General features: G+C 43.9%; 1 pseudogene; it reads right to left on the bottom strand.

Annotated features, from left to right (window-relative positions):
* Nucleotides 1-1,559: 1,559 nt before the first annotated feature.
* On the bottom strand, nt 1,560-19,227 carry LOC129393588 (uncharacterized; annotated as a pseudogene).
* Between the last annotated feature and the right edge of the window lie 1,780 nt (nt 19,228-21,007).

Raw genomic sequence — 21,007 nt, 5'->3', positions numbered from 1 at the left:
ATATTCTTTTTATCATCTCTAAACAGGGCCACCTTCAGGGTCATTATTGATGATAAGAGGTGTGTTCAACGCCAAGTTTGGCACCGAAACAGTGTTTTCCCAAAGCAAGTTCTCTAAGTATCTAATTCCATGAGATAGGAATAGATGTCATGAAAAAGGGAGCCATCACCAACAGGGCATGGACCACTTCAGTCCCTTAGTCTGTTTCTATCCAGAGACCAAAGAAATGTCATTTTTCTGAGGCAATGGGATCCTGTGGGTCCTGGGAGATGGGGGCACAGGGACCCAGTGGGTCGCTTGCACTAGACCAAGTTTGAAGACTGATCACCAATCTCCCTCTGCCACTGCAGTGAAGGTCTTGAGTAGACAGTAGCTTTCTGGAAAGAAGTTCCTCATTGTTTCTCTGTCTGGTTCTTGGGACACATCTTCCATCATCCCGTAGGAATCAGTGCCAAGGCCTAAGGTGACTTTGGCTCAGTGAGAAGCTGCAATTGTTTGCCACCCAAATTCCATGTCGCGAGAATTCTTGGCTAGCAGATGAAAGGTGGGTAAGCCTGTATATGAGACTGGAATCTTCTGCTCCCCTGTAACACATTCACCCACCCCACTATTCTTTGCTCTGACAGGAGGAAAATTTACCCAGATATCAGAGAGGCCAACTTGGCGATGGTATTCTCCAGGAGGTCTTTGTTTTAGCTAAAGTTTAAATCAGAAGGGATCACACAAACTCTAAGATGCCCTTACTGTGTTTAAAACATTTTTTAAGAGAAAGATCAAAGATTCAGGACCTCAGGGAGAAAGGGTTGGAGGGAAGAATAACGGCAAAGCATGGATAGAAATGTTTGCGTGGCTTAAAAGACAGGCCGGCTTAATACCTTCTTTTACTGTTACTGTTTTTCCTCAGGTAGACCCCAAATGTCTCCTCATAGTTATGTAATAATTGCAACATTTGGAAAGTGCTTTGCAGCAGTTTATAAATCGCTTGCACATGTATTCTTCCTCTTCCTCCTCCTTCTCCTCTTTCTTCTCTCCTTTTTTCTCCTTTCTCCTTCTCCTGCTCCCCCTCCTCCACCTCCCCCTTCTCCTCCTTCCTATCTCTTTTTGTCTTTCTGTCTCTCTATCTCTTCCTCTGCGTTTAGATCCCCACAATAACCCTTCAAAGGACATGAAGGACTTATTACCCAGGAGAAAACTGAGCCTTGGGCAAAGAAAGAGACTTGCCTCCCAGCTAGCAAGACGGCGGAGCTGGGCTTTGCTGACTCCCATGCTAACGTTTTCTCTCCACTCTACCAAGTTAACTCTCAGGAACAGAATTCTGGGACCCCCTGGGCAGTGGGTTGGGGATTGAGGGTCTGCTAGTTATTGAAACAAAGGCACTCACGGAAGCCTAGACGACTCTGCCCTAGTAAATTCTTAATCAAGCGCATCGCCTCCTCCTCATCCAAAATCAGCTGCCTAGAGACAATTATATGATTTTATTTTGTTTTCTTTGTCTGTTTGTCTGACCTGCTTATCTCGCCTGCTTTAAAGTCAGCTTCTAAAGTGCACATTAAAGGTGATTAGAAGACTCGGGGCTGTCCTCGGTCATTAGTGAGTGCTTTGGAGAGAGTGCTGCTTCCAGGGCGCGCGTCCCGGTTCCTTCCATCATGCATCACTGACCGCCAGCAGGCCTGCCCCGTCTCTCTGGCTTCCCTCAACAGTGTCTGCCCCTGATCGAGCTGCAGATCGGAGGGGCCGGAGACGAGTTTAATTTAAAGACGAGCCCCCCTTGTGCTGCTAAAGGAAATGGCGTGTCAGCTACGTCAAAAATAGATACTGTTGCGCAGATATATGGACAGGGAGGTGGACGCCGCCCCTGCCATTCATTACCTGGATTGCCTTTAAATGTCAAAACAAATCCTTCTCCGGTCCTTCTCCAAAACTTAAATCATCAAGAGAGACAGGGTCAGCCTCTGCAGTTTGGAATGCTGGAGGAGAGGGGGATGGGGTGGACGATGGGGGTAGGGGGGAGTGGAGAGGGCTGCCTGGGCGTCTAGGGATCTGTGTGTGTCCTGAGCAAGGATTTTTCCCTGCTCCCTTCTGAAAGGTTGTTCAGATTGGAGCCTGCCCCTGCTGTCCTGAGATTGATTTCACAATTCCAGGCGAGTGCCTGTAGTTGTATAATATAAATATAGATGTGAATGTGTATAAAAGTAGTAATGCATATTGTGTATGCATATTAACAGCTGATGTAAGCATGAGTAATAGCATGACACAAATGTGACAAAAGTTACACAGGTTTACACTAGTCAATGCTTTCTATGTGCAAGGCATCTGATGTTCATCTTATTTAATGCTAGAGCAACCCTACGAGGTTTATAATTCCCATTTCTCAGGTGAGAGAACGGAGGCTTGGAGAGGTTGAAGTACCTGTTTGGGGTTGCACAATGCTACCAAGTGGCAGCACTTCAAAGCCTGTATAGTCTTAGGCTCAACACTGGATACGTCATGAAAAAGTTCAGACGAGAATTCTAGCATGAGGAGAGAAATGCAATGACTAGCTTATATTGGCATGGATGTTTTAAAGCCAAAGAATAACCAGATTGTAATAAGTAAAGTAATTTATATTGATTGAAAAAAATCAGTGCATGCATAGGAGGCTGGGAGTGTGAGCCAGACTCCCTGGCTTCAAATCCTGCTATTTCCTAACCATGTGCCCTTGAACACATCATTAATCTTTTTGCTCCACAATTTCCTCATCTGTAAAATAAGGATAATAACAATACCTTCCTCTTAGAGTGGTCAAGGCAATAAAATGAATTGATACATGTCAAGCACTGCAATAGTTTCCAAGCATAAGATAAACTTTTAATAAGTATTAGCTACAATTAAGCACACATGTATTTAGTTTATTCTGTTTTTTAAATCCTCTCTGCTAAAGAACCATATGGCTTCCAAGTTAAAGAATTCTAAACCATCGAGATTTTCCTGAAAATGTGGAAAGATCAGATAGATAGATAGACAGATAGGGAATCTGTTTTGCAGCATTTACATATTTGAAGAAATCTTTATATTCTGGGTCACATATGCATATATAAAAATACTAGTGTTTTTCAAATATAATTAAAATTGCATAATTATAAATACATTTTTAAAAACAATCCAAATGTCCATCAGCTGGTCAATGGATTCACAAAATGTGGTTGGTTTAGTATATCCAACCGTGGAATACTGCTCAGCAAAAAAAAAAAAAAAAAAAAAAATGATGCATACTACAACATGGATGAATCTCTAAAACCTTATGCTGAGTGAAAGAAGCTAATAGCAAATGACTTCATATAGTATGATACCATTTATATGCAGTGCTCAGGAAAAGCAAATTCATGGAGACAGAAAGCAGATTAGTATTTGCGTGGGTCTGGAGGTCTAATTTTATCCTATGAGTAATCTTGGTATAGCACAGATGCTCCCATGCTGTGAACCGACCACATGCTCTGTCTTGGCCACCAGCCCTATCTGGAGCCAAGGACTCTACTCTGTAACATCTCAGAGTTTGTCCTCCCTCTCAAACCCCATACTTGCTCAATCTTCTGTCCCAAAGTTCAGAGTGACCGTGCTCTGCAAGTTACTCGCATTGGACAAGCTCTGGATTAATGTTCAGTGCCCCAAGCTGGGTTCCTGTGAAGTGTGCTCATCTGTGCCTCTCCAGCCTGTCCCAAATTTGGGACCAAAGAAGGTGTCACAGACAGCCTCTGAAGGAGTGTTTCTCAGCTTCAGCACTATTGACATTGGGGCTAGATGATTCTTCGTTGGGGGGAGGTGGGGGTGTCCTATGCATTGTAGGATGTTTGGTAGTATCCTTGTCTTCTACGCACTAGATACTAGTAGCATACACTGCCCCCTCCCCACCCCACTGCAATCCCCAGTGGTGACAAAGACCTCACCAGCTATTGCCCAACGATCTTGGAGAGACAGGTCACTGCCAGTTGAGATCCACTGTTCTGGAGAAATCATCTCCTGTTTGTTTTTTCCCACCCCTCACCTTGGTGCTGTCAAAGATTTTGGTCACGTCATAAAGCTAGTGAAATCTGGTTGGCCGAGGAAAAATCCTCCTAAGGAAATCTTTGCATTTTTATTTAGGACAAAGTCACTTCTTGTTGACAGATCTATTAGCAACCAGAACTTTTGTAAAGAAAAACCAATCTATATTGTGTGATTACAAAGTCATTATATTTTTTTTTGTTTAAACAATCAAACATTACAACTATATATAATTTATACAGTGAAAGTTTCCTGGAAATCCCATACATTTAGAAAACCCCCATTAACATTTGACCTAAGGGCTTCCATACAAATGCACACACATACAAAATATATATTTAAATAAGAACTTACTATGCACACTCTTTATCATCTTTTCCCTTCCATGGAAACGGATGTTTTACTGTGTTAGCTCTTGCCACAACAATGCTGCATAACAAAATTACTCCAAAGCTCAGTGGCTTAAAACTGTTTTCCATTGTCATGTTCACAGGTCTGTGGGTCAGCTGCAACTCAGCTCAGCTACGCAGGACTTCAGCCTCCACCTTGAGTCCAGGTCTGACTTCCTGGACCAGTGACCATCCAGGTCATGTGATCTGCTCCATGTGTCTCATCCTGGAGTCCAGGCTGAAAGGGCAGTGACGACCTAGGACTTATTTTTCTTTCGTGATAGATAATCAGAGTGCAAGAGATCAAAACCAACTGCACAAGCACATTCTAAGCTTCTGCTCACATCATATCTACTAACATCCCTTTGGTCAAAACAAGTCATGTGGCCAAGCCCAGAGTCGAGTTGCAGGAAAACGTGCTTTCAACCACAGTAAAGGTGTGGACATGTGATACAACCTCAGAGGAGTGGGTCATTGGGACCAATCATTTAATCTATCACATTTAGAAGAGAAGTGCAGACATGAAATGGTATCCATGTCTTATAATCACTGGTTTCAGACCTTGCCTGACACGGTGCTCACATCATCCTTCCCTCTTCCCAACTCTCTATTTTATGTAGCTTAGTGGCCAAGATTTGTACCGACAGCCATAGAATCTCTAAAGAAGCAAGTAATCTGACATTGGGAAAGTTACTTCACATTGCTTTTCCTCAGTTTCCTCATTAAAAATGGTGACAAAGCCACCTAACCTGAGAATCCACACATGTCCAGCAGCCACAATGGGACTATTGAGGAGAAGCTTGAGAAGGAAGAGGGTGGGAGGAAGAGGGGTCCACCCCTGCCTCTGTGTAACTACAGCCTCCATGAGTCCAGCTCCAAGTACCTGGTGGAGAGACTGGGTCTGCTGTTGGTCAGCAGGATCAACAGAGCTGCAGAGAACAGAGGAAAGTAAGGGCATGCTGAGACCTGCTGACACCTCTGCACTTGTCACCTCATCTAACCAGGGTGGCCCTCCAGGGCTACTGGCTGCTGCTTCATCTACCCTTCCACTCTTACAGAAATTCAGTTTTTGGCCAAGTCTAATTCAGAAGACCAAAAGAACTCCTGGAAACATAATTCCAGCTTAACCAAGTTGACACTCTACAAACCACCCCATAGCCCAGAAGTAAATGTGTTGAGTCTGGAGTATCCACTCAGAGCCCTACTGTGTGATGCTGAGCCTATTAAGAAGACATAAAGTACTGTTTGTGGTTAGGCACAGTGGCTCACGCTTATACTCCCAGCACTTTGGGAGGCCAAGGCAGGAAGAGCACTTGAGCCCAGGAGTTCAAGATCAGCCTGGGCAACATAGTGAGACCCCGTCTCTACAAAAATTTAAAAATTAACCAGGCATGGTGGTTTGCACTTGTAATCCCAGGTACTCAGGAGGCTGAGGTGGGAGGATCACTTGAGTCCAGGAGTTCGAGACTACAGTGAGCTATGATGGCACCACTGCACTCCAGCCAAGGTGACAGGGTGAGATTCTGTGTCTCTAAAACAAGCAAAAGTACTGCTGTGTCTTTTGTCTGCAATTTTGCAGTAGAGACAAGACAAAGATGCATGAACCATTAAGAGACCTCATGGATATGCAGGACACGACCAAATACATATGGCTAAGGCCCTGTAATCTGAATGGAGGAACCTTTGATGTCTCTGAAGTGTTGTGATCTTTGGCAAAGACAAGGAAAAGTGAAAGTTAGCCGTGGACAGATACTGGGTTTCCCACATGTGATAGATGGAGTCGTTATTGGCAATATAAGTTCCCTATACTTGATATACACATCCACACTCTTTGACATGTGACTTTGCAAGATTTCCCACTAGAATGGGTAGACTCTGCTCCACTTTCATTAGTTTTGGCATGTGACCTGGTATGGCCAATGAAATGTTAGGGAATGTGACACAAGTAGAGGCTATAAATGCTTGCTTCTTATGCTTCTCCCATTCTTCTTGTTAAGAACATGTCCTGAGTGGCCACTGGTCCAAGAAGGAATGAGAGAGATGATAAATCAGACCTTATCCCAATCTGGAAATGGAGCCCTCCCAGCTGAGCCCAGCCATGAGCAGCTGAACTACAGTCAGCTCCTGGATTCTTGAGCAAGAAATAAATGCTTGTTACTTTAAACCATTGAATTTGGTGGTGAGGGAGGGAACTGTTGAATGCTGAAAGCATTCTTGCAGCACCAGCTGGCTAATATACCATGTAACCCACTTAGTGATTGATTTGGAAAAACTTGAGATCTACTAAAATGTCATCATCCCTATGTAAGGAAATTCAGGTGCAAAAAGTGATAGCTCAGTATAGCAGAAGGAAATACATGTGGGTAGGTCACCAACATCCACTTTTTATTAGGATGACTGACTGAGTAGTGGAGTGGGAGATTGAACCTTTAAAACAAACCACCCTGCTTTAAGGGACCTCTAGTTCTATACAGAGCTTGCATGTAAATGTACCCTTCTCTCAAAATATTATGGCCCCTCACTCTAAGATTTCTTCATGATATTTATTGTTCAGTTGAGTTATGCTTCCTGTAGAAAACTGGGAAATAAAATAAAACAATGAAAAAAATTTAAAGAACCTAATTCCACCACCCAGAGATAGCTTCTGTAAGTTGATTAGCACACAGTCTTCTGTATGCATATTTTTTTCTAATAAAAGTGGGATCATACAGTGTGTAGTGTTTTATAACCCACCAGTCTCCACTTACAAAGAAACTATGCATATTTAGTTTCTGTAGTAGTTTCCTAAAATATTAAACATGTTGATATAATCTAATCGACCAGTTTCTGATTGCTGCACACCTACATTCTTTCTGGTTTCCTTCTATTGTAAATAACACTGCAATGAACATCTTATACCAAAATATTGGTGCAGAGTTCTGATTACTTCCTTAGGATAAATTCCTAGCAGTAGAATTACTAAGCATCAAGGCTTTTAAAAATATCTTATAAATTTTCCCTCCAGAAAGGTTTATTGATGTGTACCCCTCTCCTCGGTGTTTAAGAATGGGTACTGAGGCTTAATGAAATCAAGGAATTTCAGAGTTAGTCCTTATTTTCAGTTAGCAGTGAAGTTCATCAGAACCTTTCAGCCTGGGCACCAGCAATGGTTCACGTATTCAATAAATATTTTTAGAGTGTATACTTTGTGTCAGGCACTGGGGATATAGCAGTGAACAGAGCAAATAGAAATTTTTACCTTGGATATTTAAGGTCCAAAGAAAAAGCCAACATTGAAAGATTGGCTACTCTTTGAGCTTGACATATACTCACAGGGACCCATTTCTCCAAAATTATGGAGCAGTCATTTTGCTCTCTGAGCAGATCCACTTTCCTGCTATTTTCAAGATTCCATTGTTCTCATCCCAGACACCCCAGAAGAAAGTCAAGGAGGTAGGTAAATTCTCCTCAAGTGAAAAGGAGAAGTCCTGACAAACCCCTCCCCTGGAAAGCGAAAGGGAAAAAACTAAATGAATTAGGTCAAATAAATTTAGAGCTGCTCACCCCCTCCGCCCGGGAGACGCCGCCTGGTGTTGTGATTTCATAAACCATGGAGCACTGTGCGGGGAGTTTGGGATGATGTCACCTGAACACCAGGATGTATTTATGGCTTCATGCCTACAGCTACCTTTCACTTCTTCTCTTTGGGTAAATACATCATGGGCCCATCACGGTGAAGCCAGCGAGTGCTGGCTGAGTGGTTTATGGTTGTGCCTGTGCTGGGAGGTGTGTTTGCAGGACTGCTTGGCAGATCCCTAGGTGTGAGTTTCTAAGATGCTGGGCCCTGGATCCAAAAACCAGGATATCATGGAGCCTGTTTTTGTCTCTTTCAAGATGTTTCCCTCCCCCTTGCTTCCAGCCCCTGTCCTCAATGTCAGCAAAGCCCACTCCCCTTTCTCCCATCTTTTCTTTCTTGGGTGATAGCCAAAGAAAGAAGCAAACCTCCTCATCGACCTCCCTGAACCAAATTCAAAAGCACTTCAGCTAACACCTCTGCTTTGTTGACCTTTTGGCTTTTGATTTGGGTGAAATTGAAGGTAAAAGAGACATTAATCCAGCAACTGAATTTGACCTCTTAGGCAGTTTGAGGAACAGGGGTGTCCCCAGGAGACGGCAGGGGACATGGTGGGGAGAGGACAGAACAGAGGACTTCGGGGGTACCAGCTCCTCTGGGAAGACTTTGCTGCCTCCATTCCCAGGTGAGTTAGTTTTATGTTTTCTGAGCTCACCTCTGACATAGAATCTATCACACCTCAAAATAACACAGGATGGGCGTGCTCAAAGGTGGAGTCCATGGACCTTGCACACAATCAGTATGCAACAAATGCTTATTTAAAAAGTGAATGCCTGAATAAATGAATGAACAGATAAATAGAAGGTTTTCCCTCAGCATCTGGGCTTCTTCCACTTGCCATTTAACTTGGTGTTTTGCCCATCCATTCAACAAAATGTGGGGACCTCTGACCATTCATCAAACTCTAGATTACATTGGTATCAGTTATTTACACAATAAAAATTTCCTGAGTGCCTACTGCACATCAGGTCGTGGGTTCGATTCCAGTGCTAAAATGAAATTAGTAGTTACCAATTTCATGACGTTCAGTTGAGAATTGAGAAAAAATTATCAGGCAATTTCAATTTCAATTGTTTCATGGATGGGGAAATTACACGATGGCAGAAAAGGGAGTTCTGAATCAGACTGGGGGGATGTCATTAAAGTCTTTTTGAAAAAGAAAAGATGGAGATTCTTGTAGACTTGTTTTTGGAAAAGACTTCATATTAGCTGTCTGGCTCAGTTGTCAACACACAGAAGTCCTTGACCACCAAAGAGACCACATGGTATACCTAATAGTAATGCTTCCCATTTAAAAAAATTGCTGCCATTTCAAAAAAAAAAAAAACTGAGTTGGCAAGGATGTGAATGAATGAGACTTCCAGGCCACTATTTAGAAAATGGCAGGATAAAATGGTGTAACTGTGTTGGAGAGCAAATGAACAATAGCCAATATCTTCTATAAGATGCATGTACATTTCAACCAAGCAGTTTAACACCTGCTATGGCTCCTAGAGAAACTCTTATATATATGCAAAGAGAGCTATATACAAGAATATCCACTGCAATATTGTTTGTGATGCTAAAATCCTGGAAACTACCAACGTGGTCATTAACTGGAGAATGAATGAGTAAATTGAGGTGCGTATGTTCAGTGGAATGCACCATAGTGGTTAAAAATAACCAATCAGAAATATATGTGTCAACATAGGTCAGTCTCAGAATTACAGTGTTAAGCAAAATTTCCACAAGAATATGGACAGAAGTTTTTTAATGTGTGAAACAACATCATATGTTACATAATATATGTTATTTAAGGATAAATATATACATCCAGGGTAAGAATGTAAAGATATGCATATGAATGATAAACCTCAAAATCAGGGTGGTGGTTACCCTTGGAGACGGAGGAGAAGATAGGCAATTACGGAGAGTTACATAAGAGGCTCCACCTGCATCCATAAGTTTTTATTTTTTAAGCTTGATATTGAATATATGAGAGTTTATTATATTTATTCTCTATACTTTTATGTGCTTGCACTATTTCAAGATGCAAATTTTAAAATGCTACTATATATATACTATTATGTTCTTTGCTTCTCGTGGAACCTTGTGAAATACAAAAGCAGGAAAAGTTATTTTCCTGGCTGGGCTTTTTAAACCCATTGTGTGGATTATATAAGAATCATCACAGCAGCACCATGAGGCAGTTGTGATGATTGTCCCTATTTCACAGATGCAGCCATTGAGGCTCACAGAGGGAGCAGCTTGCCCAATTCATGCAGTTATGGCAATTTGGGGCAACAGGGTTTGAACTCAGGACCCACAGCCTCTTTGCTCAGGAGGCATAGAGTGTAGGAGTTAAAAGGGTCACCTCTACCACATTCCTAGGCTAAACTCCCAGTTCTACCTGCTCCTACCTGTATGACCTTAGGCAAGCTTATCTCTGTGCCTCAGTTTCTTTACCTGTAAAATGGGGCTAATTATAGTAACTTCCTCATGAGGTTGTGTCATGAGGATTAAAAACATTCAGAAGAACTCAAAACAGTGTCTGGCACATAGTAAATGCTACAAAAATGTTTCTTGTTATTGTTTCTAATTATGCCTGAACTCTACACACAGGTGACCTTCAAGCCGTGCTACCATCAGGCACTGCTTGGAGCTGGGTGGTGGTCAAGTGCGGGCTTCCAGCTTAGGGAATGAGGGGACTTTCAGAGATACAGGGGCCCATAATTTGGCCAGCAGATGAAAAGAATTGGTGATAGATTCATGAACCAGGCACTTCTCCTCCCTCCATTTGTTTTTCAGCCTTTCCCCCTCACCATCACTCACTGGCTCTATAAACAGACTTCCCAGTAATCGTTTTCCTTCCCTTTGAAGTCTGCCATCCATTCTCTCCTCACTCTTAGCCCACTCCCCTTCCTCTCCAAAGAGGACCTCGTGTTGGCAACAGTTTCCAACTGGACAGGGCGGAGATGCAGTTCATAACACCCTCTAGAAGGTTAGTTCAGCTCAATCCAGCACATTTCTCTGAACACCTACTGGGTGCCTTTGAAAAAACTTAGCTGAGGAGAGAGAGTCACAGGGGATGAAAGAGAAAGGCCCAATCAACTAGGTTGGAAACCAGGTTTTGTCAGAACGTCTCCTGGAAAGCTTCCTCATCTTTCTGAGCCTCAGTTTTCCTATCTGTACAGTGGGGATAATAATACCACCAACTTCACAGTTATATGAGAGGTAAATTATACACTAAATGTGAAGCATTTGTTACCATACCAGGAATGAAGCAACTCAGCTAATGACAGTTTTCTTATTTCTGTTGTTATTGGTGTGATGAAGAAGGAAGAAATTTGAATAATGTCCAGCTTCTGGTCTAGAAGATTCGGTAAGGGGAACAGCCATCTGCTTAAATCCAGAGCCCAGGAGAAATCCAGGTCTTGAGGGAAGAAGACCAGTTCCATTTGGAACATGTTGAGTTTGAGATAGCTGAGTATGGGCCACATGGAGATATCAAGGGTGCATCTGGCAATTCAGGTCTGGAGTTTTGGGGCTCAAGTCATGGAACAGTCATAATTCCTGGGATCCTGACTCCCACTTTTTGCAGTGACCACACAAACCCACTTCTGGAAGCTTGCATATGGTAGAAAAGGCTTTTTGCAGTCCCCTATCCCCCTATGCACACAAACATCTCTGAGCCAAGTCCCAGAGGTATGTCACTCAAAGGAAATAACCCAGTTTAGACAATGACCAACTATAATGCCCTCTTCACTGAAAAACAAAATCCAGGCTTCTCCTCCAACTAGAGAAGGAGACCCAGAAGAAGGGGCAGTGATGATGTTTCAGGGAGATTTTCATTTCCAAGAGCTCATAGCACACCTGAGATATAGACCCCACACGTGTTCCACACGAACAGCCCAGTGTATGCATCTACATAGTATTGAGTAGGTGCCAGCTACATGGCCCAGAGGAGGAGAGTGGTGTCTCTGAGAAGGCTAGTCCATTGGCCCAAGAGTCTCCTTGTTCAATAGGAAGGATGCGGCTGGAAGTGAGATAGAGTGGGACCTCTGAAGACTGGCATTCAGGGAAGGCTCTTCTGGCCCAAGACTAGGACTAAAACTGGATATGTAATAAGCCTCCATCAGCTAAAAGGCATCACGTAGCTTGTACAGGGTTTGGAGAAACACTAAATTTATTTGAATTAAAAGAAGTCAAAACCTGCCCCCTATAAAAGTATTATCAGTATAAAAATCAAAGAAATGTAAACTAAAACTCTAATCTCTCTTCCTCCCACCCCACCCTCCCCCCGCTCCCCAGTCCCTAGAAGGGTCCCTAGTCATCAATTTGTGTCATTACGTCCTGGCACTTTCTCTAGGTGCACTATATAAGAAAGCTTCAATGCACATATGCAATCAGCAAATGGTTTATCTTTATTTTCAAAAAAAATTATTAAAAACTTTTTTGACCAGGCACAGTGGCTCACACCTGTAATCCCAGCACTTTGGGAGGCTGAGGCAGGTGGATCGCGAGGTCAGGAGTTTGAGACCAGCCTGGCCAACATAGCGAAACACTGTCTCTATTAAAAATAAAAAAAATTTAGCCGGTTGTGGTAGGCACCTGTAATCCCAGCTACTCGGGAGGCTGAGCTAGGAGAATCGTTTGAACCCAGGAGGTGGTTGCAGTAGGCTGAGATTGTGCCATTGCACTCCAGCCTGGTCAACAGAGTGAGACTCTGTCTCAAAAAACAAACAAACAAACAAAAAACACACACAAAAAACCATTTTTTTAAAGACAGGGTCTTGCTCTGTTGCCCAGGCTGGAGTCCAGTGGCACAATCATAGGTCACTGCAGCCTCCAACTCCTGGGCTAAAGCAATCCTCCAGCCTCAGCCTCCTGAGTAGCTGGGACCACAGATGCACACCACCAGGCCTGGCTAAGTTTTTCTGTTTTGTAGCGTTGGGGGCCTATCTATGTTAGGCAGGCTGGTCTTGAACTCCTGGCCTCAAGCAATCCTCCTGCCTTGGCCTCCTAAAGTGCTGGGATTACAGGTATGAAGTACTGTGCCTGGCCTAATACAAAAGATTTTTTAAAAGCTCTTGTTGGACCCATATTTGTGAGAGGAGAGAAAAGATTGCCCGTAAACATGTGTATTTGGAAAATTCGCAAATGAATATTGGTACTTTGATGCATTGCATAGGAATTCACTGAGCATCTGCTCCACACGAGGCAACATGTGTATTTATTTGTGTGCAAAACAGCAAAGGGGGCTGACTTGGATTGCATTCCCTGTTGGCATCCGCACTCTTATGTGCACACGGCATATGTAATGTGGACATCCATTTTTTATCTCAATTGGTTCCTTACCCCGGGTCTGCTGGTAGCTGCCTGGCTCATTGCAGAATGTGCAACGGTGCACCCAAGCCGCCCCCACCCCCTAGCCTTTGTGGGACTCCTCGCTCTTTTTCCCTCCTTCTTTGGAGATTTTATTTATTATCTGTGGGGAAGTGTATTGTTTGGAGATTCTGGTTTCTATTTCTCCACTGGCTTTGACAGATACTCAGGGAAAGGGGGTGCAGGGGGAGAAGAGAGCATTTGGTTTTGTTTTATGATACGCCGTGGAGGCTTTGTTAAATTCTCAGAGGCCTTTGGGCCCGGAGGACCATGTAAATGAAAAGGCAACTGTGATGGTTTACGAGAGCTTGTGGAGAGAACCATAACGACACAGAATGAGTGTGGTCACTCTTTGTAATGTAAGCAGTGGAAATAGCAAAACTGGGTTTAACGTGGGCAGTAATTTTTACAGTGCTAATAATACAGCAGTCATCGTGGTATCAATTCATTTTATGCAAACATGAAGGGGGTGCTAAGATGCATTATACCACAGAGACTCCTTGATCCACATCTGAGATCAGACTGCCTGGGTTTGCCTCTGGCCTCTGCCACTGTATTCCTTTTCTGTGTAAACTTGGGTGAGTTACTTGGTCTTTTTGAGTTTCAGTTTCCTCCTCTGCAAAATGGACATCACAAGAACTATGCCTATCTTCTAAGGTTGCTGTGGGGATGGATATAATGCCTGAAGCACTGTGCCTGGATAGTGAAGACTGAATAAATCTTTTCTGTGGCTTTCAAGCACAATGCATCCTCTTTGTAACACTGCTATGAAGAAGTGATTTCATCTCTTTTTATGGATTAACTAACTTTTATTAAACTATGCTGTCTCCCAGAGAAAGGTTCAAATCCTTGTTATCATGAGCCCAACATGTCCAAAATCAAAATCACTTATCTCTTTCCTCTTTCTGCCCAAACCAGCATTCTCTAAGGTCTCTGTGGAGTCTTTTGAAATGCATCATTTATCCCAGCAGTCTCCAACTTCAGTTGTGCATGAGAATCTGCAGGAGAGCTTTTTAAAAAATACCCATGCCTGGTGTCCAACCCAAAGATTTTGGTTTAGCTGCCCTGGGATGAGGCTCAAGCATTTCCAGATGATTTGAGTTTACAGCCAGAGCTGAGACCAACAAGGTACACAGCTGCCCAGGGGAGGAGCATTCTCCTTCCCTTGAATTCCTCCTCACTCTTGAAGAACCCTGCTGAACTCACTGCTGAGACACTGTTAACTCTTCCTCATTCTCTCTAACCTTGGTGTCAGTTGCATGCTTGTCGCTTCTCCATTGGACTGCTGAATAAACCTCCCTCTTGGCTTCTGGACTTTCAGCGTATCCCTCGTCAGTGGTCAACCTGCCCACCATTCTAGCTCCCCAAGTGTTCTTTTCACAGCATGCATCTGATCACAGTGCTTAATCTCTCAATGGTTTGCCATTGCCTGTACGATTTAGTCCAACTCCCCAGCCTCTATTTAGAAGCCCTTCTAAATAGGCTCAGCCTGCCTTTTCAGCCTCATCTGCAACCTCCTCTTCTGCCTGAACAATCACTATTTGATCATGCTCTCCTTTCCACTACATCTGTCCTTGCCCAATGGTAAACCCTTACACATTCCCCAGCCCAAGCCCCTCATCCACCTCCCAGGCAATATGGATTGCTTCCTGGGGACTTTGTAGCCTAATATGATACATGCTGTAGAAGTATGTACAGTATGGTTTTTATTTACATATCCGTCTCCCCCATTTGCCTTGGGAATTCCTCAAGTTCAAGGACTGAGTCTTATTCATCCACATGCTTATTCATCACCCCTCAGAAGCATTTGTGGAGCAGAACAAGCTGTATCACTTTCAGGTTTTACTCTGTGGCAGATTCTATTTTCCAGACTGCCACAGCGATATCTTCCATTCTACATCTTCTTCTTCAGCATGACCCTGTGTGCCACGTGGAAAGTCTAGCTTCCCTCTCCTTGGGCAGGTTTGTGAATGTTTCTACCAGTGGAATGGGGCATAAATGATGTTTTATGACTTCCAAGGTTGGGCCATAAAAGTCATTGCAGCATCAGCTTTGTTCCCTAGAGCACCTCTGCTTGCATCCTTAAGCCTTCATGGAGAAAGGCTGATACCCCTGGGGCCACCATATTGTGAAAAAGCCAAGCTGCATGGGAAGGCCAAATGTACATGCTCTGTAGACAATCCCAGGTGAGCCCAGCCTCCAAGTGGTTCCAATACAGGCAATAGATACATGAGAAAAGAAACTTTCAGAAGATTCCAGCACTAGTCACCAAGTCACCTCCAGGCATTTGAATCTTTCCAGCTCAGATCTCAGACACTATAGAGCAGCAGTAATCCACCTTTATGGTGCCCAGTCTAAATTCTTGACTCTTAGAACCTGTGAGCATAAAAGATTTGTTATTGGAAACTGCAAAGTCTTGGGGTAGATTCTTATGCAACAATAGCACCTAAAGGGCTCTGTTTTCTCCTTTGTTTGATATGCAGCCCTGCACTGGCTCTACCTACCACCCCCTCCCATATCATCCTCCCTCACCAGGATGCACCTTTACTGGACTTTCTGCTCCTCTATCATCCCTACCTGGCTCCACCTCAGGGCCTTCACCATTGCTGTTCCCTCTACCTGGAACAGTGTTCCCTCTGCCTGAAACAGTCTTCCCTGCCTCTTTCTATCATGGTACCTTCTTTTCATTATTGAATTTTAATTAAAATATGTTTTATATGACATATATGTTATAAAGTATAAACATGTAAATAATTGATAATTATATGTTGTAAACATAGCATAAAAATTATATTTTATGTAATAGCCAATACATTCACAAAAACATACTCAACATCGTCAGTCATCAGGGAAATGCACTACGTATATACTAAGATGGCTAAAATAAAAAAGGTTGACAATACTAAGTATTGACAAGGGTGTGGAGCTGGTGGGAATGCAAAATGGCAGAACCACTTTGGAAAATAGTTTGGCAGTTTCTAATAAAACTATACATAGAGTCATGCACACATATAAGCCAGCAATTCCACTCCTATGTATTTACCCAAGAAAATGGCAAACCCTTATCTACCTAAAGACACGTGCATAAGTGTTTACAGCAGCTTCATACATAAGAGCTAAAAACAGGAAACAGCTCAAGTGTCCATCAACTGAGGGATGGGCTAAGGAACTGTGGTTCATCATCCGTACCACCCATACTATTCAGCCACAGAAAGGAACAGGCCAGTGATACTTGCAAGAACATGGATAGATCTCAACCACACTGGGCTAAGTGAAAAAAGCCAGGCACGGGAGGCTGCATACTGTATGATTCCCTTTTAACCACTTTCCAGAAAAAGCAAAACTAAAGGGCAGGAAACAGATCAGTGGTTTCAGGAGGCTCTGGGGGCTTGGTGGTGGGGGGCAAATGGACAGGCTGTAAAAAGATTCAAAGGGACTTCGGGGGCAGGAAAATATTCTGTACTTTGATTTGGTGGTAGTTATACAATAAGACACATTCATCAGAACTCCTTGAACTATATCATTATCAAGGGAAAATTTTAATGTATGTAAATTACCCTGATAAACCTGTCTTATGAAAAGTCACTTCTTTAGGGAGGCTAAAGACTTCTCTGACCTTATTTTATTTAAAAGATATCCTGATCCATCAAAATTCTTTCTCACATGACTTTATTTTTTTGCATAGTACTTAATGATTTCTAAAATTATATATAAACCCACATACATTTATATAAATAAATAAATATAAAATATACGTATATAAATAAGAAATATAGAATATATTTTCTATAAATTAATAATAGTATATTTTTATATAAATAAGACATATATAATATATTTATATAAATAAATAAGAAGACTCTCCCTCTCCCTCTCCCTCTCGTCTCTGTCGTCTCAGTCTCCCGCTTTCCACAGTCTGCCCCTCTCCCTCGTCTCAGTCTCCTGCTTTCCACAGTCTCCCTCTGTTGCCGAGGCTGGACTGTACTGCCACGATCTCGGCTCACTGCAACCTCCCTGCCTGATTCTCCTGCCTCAGCCTGCCCAGTGCCTGGGATTGCAGGCGCGGGCCGCCACGCCTGACTGTTTTTTGTATTTTTTGGTGGAGACGGGGTTTCGCCCTGTTGGCCGGGCTGGTCTCCAGCTCCTGACCTCGAGGGATCTGCCTGCCTCGGCCTCCCGAGGTGCCGGGATTGCAGACGGAGTCTCGCTCACTCAGTGCTCAATGTTGCCCAGGCTGGAGTGTAGTGGCCTGATCTCGGCTTGCTACAACCCCCACCTTCCGGCCGCCTGCCTTGGCCTCCCAAAGTGCTGAGATTGCAGCCTCTGCCCGGCCGCCACTCCATCTAGGAAGTGAGGAGCATCTCTGCCTGGCTGCCCATCGTCTGGGATGTGGGGAGCGCCTCTGCCTGGCCGCCCAGTCCGGAAGTGAGGAGCGCCTCTTCCCGTCCACCACCCCGTCTAGGAAGTGAGGCACGTCTCTGCCTGGCCGCCCATCATCTGGGATCTGAGGAGCCCCTCTGCCCCGCCGCCCAGTCTGGGAAGTGAGGAGCGCCTCTTTCCGGCCGTCAGCCGCCTAGGAAGTGAGGAGCGTCTCTGCCTGGCCACCCATCGTCTGGGATGTGGGGAGCGCCTCTGCCTGGCCGCCCAGTCTGGGAAGTGAGGAGCGCCTCTCCCCGGCCACCACCCCGTCTAGGAAGTGAGGCGCGTCTCTGCCCGGCCGCCCATCGTTTGGGATGTGAGGAGCCCCTCTGCCCCGCTGCCCAGTCTGGGAAGTGAGGAGCGCCTCTTCCCGGCCGTCATCCCGTCTAGGAATTGAGGAGCATCTCTGCCCGGCCACCCATCGTCTGGGATGTGGGGAGCGCCACTGCCCAGCCACCCTGTCTGGGAGGTGAGGAGCGTCTCTGCCCGGCCATGACCCCGTCTGGGAAGTGAGGAGCGCCTCTGCCCAGCCGCCCCGTCTGAGAAGTGAGGAGCGTCTCCGCCCAGCCGCCCCCTCTGGGAGGTGGGGGGCGCCCCCGCCCGGCAGCCCCGTCTGGGGGGTGGGGGCCCCTCTGCCCGACCGCCAAGTCTGGGAAGCGAGGAGCCCCTCTGCCCGGCCGCCACCCCATCTGGGAGGTGTACCCAACAGCTCATTGAGAACGGGCCATGATGACAATGGCAGTTTTGTGGAACACAAAAGAGGAAAAGGTGGGGAAAAGAAAGAGAGATCAGATTGTTACTGTGTCTGTGTAGAAAGGAGTAGACATAGGAGACTCCATTTTGTTCTGTACTAAGAAAAATTTTTCTGCCTTGGGATGCTGTTAATCTATAACCTTACCCCCAACCCCGTGCTCTCTGAAACATGTGCTGTGTCCACTCAGGGTTAAATGGATTAAGGGTGGGGCAAGATGTGCTTTGTTAAACAGATGCTTGAAGGCAGCATGCTCGTTAAGAGTCATCACCACTCCCTAATCTCAAGTACCCAGGGACACAAACACTGCGGAAGGCCGCTGGGTCCTCTGCCTAGGAAAACCAGAGACCTTTGTTCACATGTTTATCTGCTGACCTTCCCTCCACTATTGTCCTATGACCCTGCCAAATCCCCCTCTCCGAGAAACACCCAAGAATGATCAATAAATACTAACAAAATTAAAAAAAAGAAATATATAATATATTTTATATAAATAAATAAATTTTATATAACTAAATAAAATATATTTATATATAAATAAGAAATATCTATTTTATATAAATAAATAAGACATATATAATATATTTACATAATATATATATTTTAACTTGCTTACTGTCTGTTTCTCCTCCAGAATGGCTAACTCCCGAGGCAGGGATTATATTCATCATGCTTACTTCTCTATCTCTAGTTCCAGCCCACCGAGTGGCAGACAATGAATGTTCAAAATAAATATTTATTGAGTTCATGGAAAACAAAGTGGCTTAGGCAAATACATGCAGTGACCTAAGCTGTTAAGAAATTTTTTTTTTTTAAATACTGAACTGAATTACTTTCAAACTAGGCAACTTCTCAGCCAGAGCCCACTCTCTGCCAGAACCTCCAGCCTCTTCAGAAGGGGCAAACGTGGATGATGAGGATTCCCGAGTGGCCTGGATTAGGGGACAAGATGAGTGCTTTCCCTGGACAGCTCAGGTCAGAAAAGAAATCTCCCTCTCCCAGGCATGGTTCACTTCCCCCATGCATGGCTGTGGCCTGTTCCGTCCGATCAGGCAATAAAAGTACAGTCAGGAGGTCTGCAACCTTTGGGTTTTGTTTTGTTTTATTCTTAAAAACTAAACATGTAGAACACAGATAATTTGGTTCTGCATGAGGCTTCCTTTGGCTCCTGCATCTGAGGAATTTAACAAGGGACAAAACAGGGAAATATATACATAGCTATTTGGTATAGAGATTGAAAACAAAGTTTTAATTCAAAGGATTATTAGAGTAACCTCTCTGGGCAAGTTGTGATCAGTAACGCTGCCCAGATAATCATATTGTGGGCTTTTTAAAGAATCTGGAGGCAGTGGGGGACTGTAAGACTTTGTTTTGTTTTGTTTTTTAAAAATTAGCTTTAAAAGGAAGAGTAGAGTGATGGTAGAGCCAACTTTTAAATATCCTTCTTGGAATGGTTGGATTGGGTTTCAAATCTTAATGTGCTCCCAGGGACAATAATACAGGCTGGAAAATAATTATTTTCCAAGTTCCAGAGCTGCTTTACCCCTCCATCTGTACTGTCCCTGGCCAAGTTAAGTTACCACCCAGGGCACATTGCCCCATTTAATTCTTTTTTTTTCTGCTCCTTCCTTCTTAAGCACTATAAAGGGGGGCAGGTCCTTCATTATAAACTCTTGGGGATCATGCCAAGACCACTGCTAACAAAACAGTTTAGAGTTGAGCCCCCAGAAGCTTGAAAAGATGACACACACCACAGTTCAAGTTGAAAAAGATTCCTCAGGTGTAAAATCAGGCAGCAGTATGAAGCGACTCTTTTGTGTATCACTTCTTTCACTCAATGTTACGCTTGTGAGATTCATCCACTTGTTTCCAAGAGGTTGTAGTTCATTCATTTTTCACTGCAGTGCCATACTCTTCGCAGTGAATTTGCCACAATGTATTTATCTATTTCACTGTGGATGATGGTTGCTTAGATTGTTTCACTTGTAGGGCTATTAGCAACAGTGTTGCCATTAAGGTTCTTCTACACATCCTGGTGAATATGGGTACCGTTTGTTCTCCAATATCCTTAACCTCCTGGCCGGGAAGTTCAGAACCCCTTTGGAGTCACGGAGCTCTTGGATAACCTGATGGAAGCTGGGCCCCATATCCAAAATACACAGACACATACACACAGACAGACAGAGACAGAGAGACAGAGACAAAGAGACAGAGATAGACATACACAGATATAGAGAGGCAAAGGTGTAGACATATACGATATTGCATATCATTTTAGGGAGGTCGCAAGGAGCTTCAAGTGTATGCAGGGATCACCTCAACAACACCAGCTGTACTCTGGCCTGGGAAGGGAATCAGGGAGACCTTTTCAGGGGTGCCTGACAAGCCGTATCTTTGGGGAAAACCAGAGAACAATGAGGTGAGTTTCCCTCAAATCTGCTTCTGAATACT

This window comes from Pan paniscus, chromosome 10 (assembly GCF_029289425.2).
Source record: "Pan paniscus chromosome 10, NHGRI_mPanPan1-v2.0_pri, whole genome shotgun sequence".
In the NCBI taxonomy this organism is placed as follows: domain Eukaryota; kingdom Metazoa; phylum Chordata; class Mammalia; order Primates; family Hominidae; genus Pan; species Pan paniscus.
The sequence above is the reverse complement of the archived record's forward strand: the minus strand, read 5'-3'. Positions and strand labels throughout refer to the sequence as shown.